Source organism: Phoenix dactylifera, chromosome 7, assembly GCF_051530095.1.
Source record: "Phoenix dactylifera cultivar Ajwa chromosome 7, Ajwa_hap1_PhDact_Kaust_v1.1, whole genome shotgun sequence".
NCBI classification, from domain to species: Eukaryota; Viridiplantae; Streptophyta; class Magnoliopsida; order Arecales; family Arecaceae; genus Phoenix; species Phoenix dactylifera.
Window position 1 is genome coordinate 2,247,434 of NC_143196.1, and position 6,558 is coordinate 2,253,991.

At 38.2% G+C, this 6,558-nt stretch overlaps 1 long non-coding RNA gene across 1 annotated transcript; it reads left to right on the forward strand.

Annotated features, from left to right (window-relative positions):
* The first annotated feature begins 340 nt into the window (after positions 1-340).
* Positions 341-1,452, forward strand: LOC103707575 (uncharacterized). The gene is made up of 2 exons (XR_604161.6): positions 341-472; positions 1,006-1,452. It is a non-coding gene; the product is annotated as an uncharacterized LOC103707575 (long non-coding RNA).
* Positions 1,453-6,558: the final 5,106 nt, after the last annotated feature.

Consider the following 6,558-nt stretch of genomic DNA (forward strand, 5'->3'; position numbering starts at 1 on the left):
TCCGGTGTTTAGAAAGGACGTACGGCCGATAAAGCAGCAGATTCCCCGATCCACTAATAGTTGATCACGTCGGCCAAGCAACTAGGGGACCATCAAAATGGATTTTTTTTTTTTTTTGACAAAGTAACAATGCATGGGACCATCAAAATGGCTCAGAAGGGAAAATTATGTACTGTTTCACAGGTTACGTAGTACCATCAAGTCTTCGATTCAATCCTTTCCAATAGTTTGGCTGGAAACAGTCACTGAAAATTTTTACACTTGGCGTGATGGCAATTCCAGCCACCGGACAAGCCTCTCAAATGCTCCAATTATTGCTGGTAGGTTCCAGGTCACAGTCTCCCCTCCCTCTTTTCCGTCGGTCATTCGCGTTATAAAGAAGGCAACCCCCAACCTGCCCTCCCCGCCAACTACGCTCGAAACCTCGCATCCAGAATTAGGATCTGGCTTCAATCTAGGAATGGAGCAAAAGGTTGCAAATTCTCCTCCCTTCAGAATCACTTCTCTATGTAATTTTGAAAGGCTAGCTCATGATGATTTCAACTCATGTCTCTTGTGGATCTCATAATATCATGATCTTTTTCCTAAAGCTTACAGTTATATGTTAATGATAGCATGAAGCTTTGGTGTTCCCTTTCATATTTTTATCAGAATAAAACTTAATTAGAGGCGGATCGTTTCATCACTCTTGCATCTTTCCTTTCTTTCTATCTTGTTTTGATTAACCTGGCTATGTTTAACTTTGATATAAGTTATTGAGCCGCTCTTTATTAGCTTAAGATCACAATTATTGTTAAATTATATCTAAATATGTCAGTTAAGGAGGAAAGTTTCGAGCTTGCCTTTTCTTTCTTTTTTTCGTTCCTTCTTTTTTTTCTTCTTATTCTTTTAATACTCATATTAGCACAACGACATCATCATTTGTATTGCATATTTGTTTTCACATATTCCCAAGCTGAGGTCCTTCATTTTATTTTCACATTTACTAAATAAATCCTATCACAGGTATGGTGCTGTCCACCACCGTGCAAACTATGTCCACCACCGTGTCCACCATCGTGTCGACCACCGTGTCGACCACAAATTTGTCAGGTTTGGTGCTGGGTGCTCTGCCCTGGGGGGTGCCAAGGAGGGTCTCGGTGTGGCACTTGTGGAAGGAACTGCGGATGTGTGCCTGGTTCTACACGAATGCCCTCTGGTGGAACCTAACGTGGAGGATGCTAGTTGATTCTTAAGGAGGATCCATCAACTTCATGTACCGTCGTGTGATCTTGTGTATGCGTGTTTTTCCTTTGCCAAAAAATAATAACAATAATAAGGGTGAAGGACGTTAGATTTATATATGGGAGAATAATGTGGAAATAAATTGTTATTTCAGTGCAATATTTTCTTTTGTAATATTGTGTGAAGGAAATATTTTATGTTTTATAATGTGAATTTTTTTTCTTAGTATTTTATCCTCTTTTCTTCTAAGTGAGAGACCAGCAAATCCCCCGCCCCGGTTGGGTTCAAAGCTGGGTCTCAATTGCATCTTTCACATGAAAAAAGTATTCATCTTCCTTCGCACAAATCCACCATTAGATCACCCAATGCACATATTTTAAAGCACTCCAAACTCCATTATTTATCCATCCGCATAGATGTCAAAGCGACCAATGGATAATTTAAAGGTCTGCGAAAGATACAAGTCTAATCCTTCGAGACTTCAAGTATTAAGCTTAGGTCTGTTCCGGACTCTAAATACCTGACAGAGTGGATAGGTGGTGGGGTGGCTTTGTTCCTTTTTTTTTTTTTTTGAGTAAAATAATCGCATGTGGTTTATCTGTCAGCTCCTACATGCTTGATCTCTCAAGATTGTTTGTTAGAAAGTTTTCCTATCCACATTCGATATTAGTTAGCTTGAGGTCAAGAAACTGTCAACCAAAGAGTCCATAAACAACCAGCCAAATCCTCTTCACAAGAGACTGCCATTATGGTCTTTTAACAGATCTATTCTTGACAATATTTTCTATAGCACAACTCCATCTACTCCTTAAGTTTGTAGCTAAGCAGCAAATCCACTTGTCTTCTAAGTGAGAGGTTGGGTTCAAAGCTGGGCCGCAATTGTATCTTTTGCACCAAAGGAGTATTCATCTTCCTTTGCATAAATACACGGTTGGATCATCCATTGTGGAAATCTCAAAAAAATAATAATTAATTAAAGAATAATTATTGAAAAATAAAAATGATTAAAAAATTTAAAGAATTATTGATTAAAAATCCCATTTAAGGACATAAAAGTGATTAAAAAATATTTTTTGATTTGAATGATATCATGTCAGCAAATATCTTGGATTTTACCGATTTATCTTGATCGAGAAAATAGGCCAAGCCTTTTGCATATATTGTATCCAAAGTTGTCGTACAATTCGAGATCTCGATCGAGATAAAAATCTTGGTTCCATTTGATATTGATCCAGAAGAATTATTAGACTCGATGTAGATCAATTTGGTCATTACAGAAAAAATTGGACATGGTTTAGGAGCAAGTCATCACATCGGGGAGCTACATCGCGTGCTAAATGGGCCAATAGTAACAAATTGCATCGTTTAAATTCTAAAATGGACCAATCTAATAATAACTTTTCTTTTTAGGAGAGACTTTGACTGGATGTAACTTTTCATATGGAAAAAAATTGGTGGAACGACTAGAGATAAAGTCAATGTAGGAATTGAGATTTACCTCATTTTCGATTTTAACTTTCTAATATTTATTTTCACTGGTCATGTCTATTTTGAAAAAATTAAATCTTATTTGAACTAGAAAATTAATCTGACTTAAAATAAACAAGGGTGGACCTCACTAGCATAAATAGAAGCTGTGCATATCAACTTATTATTGATCAATGTAGGAAGAGAGAACCAAGACCCTAGTTTTGCCATATTTTCTACTTTTTCTAAATCCATTTGAGAGGTCAAGTTGAGGAGAATAAAAGAATTTTTTCTTCTCTCCAAGCAAATAAAATATTTAATTAGAAAGTATTTGTTTTACCAGCAATGCTATTTCTTGCGAGCTAAATATAGGTGGCAACTAAAAATATTACAGTTTGACATGATAGTTACAAAAGCTATTGCTTTTTCATTATCTCTAATTGAAAATAACAAATACAATTGAAGTTAACTTAGTTTTATGGTGCTACAAGAATCGTTATGATAGAATAGAAATAATTAAACAAGTATGCTATGATCATAAAACAATAGTTATATTATTAACAATAAAACATCAATTATTGTTTTAGTATACTTTTAGAAAATTTTATTAAAAATTATAATCATTATACATTATGTTATAATAATTTTATATTTTAATAAATTAAATAATAAAATATAGAATTTTAAACTTCGTTGGTTGAAGTGTGGCGCGGCATCTCTTTTGGAGGTTGCTTCCAATTGCAATAAATTTTGTACTTGAAAATACAATCAATTTTGCCTATATTTTTGTCACGACCCCCGCCCCGTTCCCGGCGGGCCGCCGCGACGGTCCTAGGGTGCGGGTAGGCATAAGGCCACCAGCCACCGCGTAGAACCCTACTACCTATCAATCATCAATAGATCTTGAAAAAAATTGGCATGATACATGCACAAAATGATCACTTTTCCTATAGTGACCTGTCAGGATTATCTCAATACATACAACACACTACCTGTCAGAGCAGCAATCACATAATCTGTCACATAATAAACCTGAACAATATATAGCAATACATTATCACAGGCACACAATTGATCTGCACACATATATATATATACTTGCTTTCCAATCCATCCATGGTCAAACCCATATCCACAACAGGATCTATGACTGTAACTATGCACTATATACAATAGAAGGTTTATAATACACCAAAAAATATAAACCTCTATCTACATTATACTATACTATGGAGCGGCACAGCTAGCAGGCAACCACTAATCCTGCTCCTCTCTATACAATACCTGCCCTGCAATCAAAAACACCAAACTGGGGAGTGAGTATATAAATACTCAGTGAGTGGAGTAGAGAGTACTATGCACATGAGACAAGATATAATCATGGCTCGAGGTGAAATCTCAAGATCAATAACAAGATGAACATGAACTCAACATAAAGAATATGGAGTAAATCATCAATATCACCACAATCAATATCAACTCATCTGAAGCATATATGGAATAATCAAGTCAACATATATGCTACTCATGAATATGTTCAACAGGTCATAGTACTGAATCATATAAATCAGGTGTCAATAGGCTGAATCATCAACAAGACAGCTATCGGGAGGTGGGTTTTACGCCCCAGGCGAACCAGCAACAACTCCCTACTGCCATATGCATACATCGAATATGACACCACACCAATATGTAAATCATCACTAGACAGCTGTCGGAAGGTGGGTTTACGCCCCAGGCGAACCAGCAACAACTCCCTACTGTCACATGCATATGCAGGATAAGACACCATACCGATAACATAAATGCTAGACAGCTATCGGGAGGTGGGTTTTACGCCCCAGGCGAACCAGCAACAACTCCCTACTGTCACATGCATATGCAGGATAAGACACCATACCGATAACATAAATGCTAGACAGCTATCGGGAGGTGGGTTTTACGCCCCAGGCGAACCAGCAACAACTCCCTACTGTCACATGCATATGCAGGATAAGACACCACACTGATCATATAAATGCTGGCCAGTATCCAGAACAGAAATCCATCTCACATCTACATACTAAACGGCACCTCGCGGGAATTCTACATCCGCGGAAAGCCATACTGCACCTCGCGGGGTCTTACTATGCCCGGCGGCAAGCAGAATATAAGTCGTAGGACCGGCCGATCCTACGCCTAGGGCCGTGTCCCCCCCTAGGAAGGGACTGGGCTCCGCCCACCCAGAAGGCTACTATGTGCACAAAGGCCGATGTTCAACCCCCATCGACTATAGGTGTCCTGCAGATACTGCCAAGCCATGCATAAATGCCATAATGCACCCTCCCAATACTCTACTAAAAAGGAGTATGATCAAGACTACCGCTCACTCGACTCCGACCCAATCATAAACTAACATCAGGGTTGGGAGTGAGGGGTCAAGGATGTACAATGCAACTCAATATACCACTGAAATGGGCTCTACAAATCTTTGAAATAGAGGAAATGAAATCAATTTACAAAAGAAATCATTTCACAATTCGGAATCAATTTGATTACTCATCAACCCCTCGTAATTCCTCTCAATGTTCCCTCACATGCATGTACAGAATAATCAAGCATGGAGAATCAAGATTATAGAGGAATCTACTACAATATCAATCAATATGCTCAAGTGGAATCAATTCACACTTGGCGACATTCATGAAAATGAATTAAGAATGCTCATAGTGCAAAGTACATGACTCCCACTCACCTGTCAATCTGGCACAGCCCTGATACGCCTCCAAAAATCTACAGCAGGCAGTGGGGAACTTCTTCCTCTTGTTCCCTAGCTTCTTGCCCAACTGTGACATGCATTTACAATACATTTAGTCTTGTATCAAGGGCCATAATCTACGTGCCAATTATAATATAGGGAACTTTAATTGATTCAACTCCCCCGTTCCCTAAATCTTTTCTTTTCTTTCTTCTTTTCCTTTTTAATTAATTAACTCACTATTTATGTGTATTAGGGACTCCTTTGCATGAGTACAAGGTCCCTTTTAGCTTGATCTAGGCTTAATACTCTATTATAGCATGAAATCCCCTATTTTCCATCCGGATGAACAGTAACCCGAACTGACAGTGGGTTACTTCATCCCGGTTTTGATCCACTTTCAGGACTCCAAAATTGATGAAATTTTTACCTAGCATTCTACACTCATAGAGGATTCCAAAGAGATAACATGCATCATCATCGGAGGCCGTTTGACCCCCTAAATAATTTGCCGAAGTTGGGACTTCGACACAGTTTTTCCGTAGTGCCGGAAAAATTTGTCAAAATCCGATTCTTCTTCTTTTAACCACCTCTACAACCCTTATCCGACCCCTCTAGACTATATCCACCCTTTGTATAGCCTAATGTCATCAAAAGACTAGATAGGGATGGATATTTACCTTTTTCTTTTTGGAAATCGAGGTCCTTGCGTAGAGGGGAAGGAGATCTACGTTTTTTCCTTCAGCTGGAAGTGCAACCGGGATCCCTTTCCTCCTTGAATCCCCTTCCTCTTCTTCTTTCTTCTTCTTCTTCTTCTCTTTTTCTTTCTTTCTTTCCTCTGTTTCACGCCTGAGAACTCCCTCCCTCTTTCTCTCGGTTTCACCAGCTCAAACCCTCCAATTAAATCACATCAAAACACTATTCACCCTTTGTTTAATATTATTAAATTCCCATTTTGCCCCTAACACTTCAACATATCTACCGTTATGCCATTAACTTTTGATTCCTTCCAATTTTACCCTTACCACTTCAACGCATCTACAACTATGCCATTATCTTTTGATTCCTTCCCATTTTACCCCTTATATCAATTTTAAAGGACTATTCTATCCCTTTTATATAAAAATTTT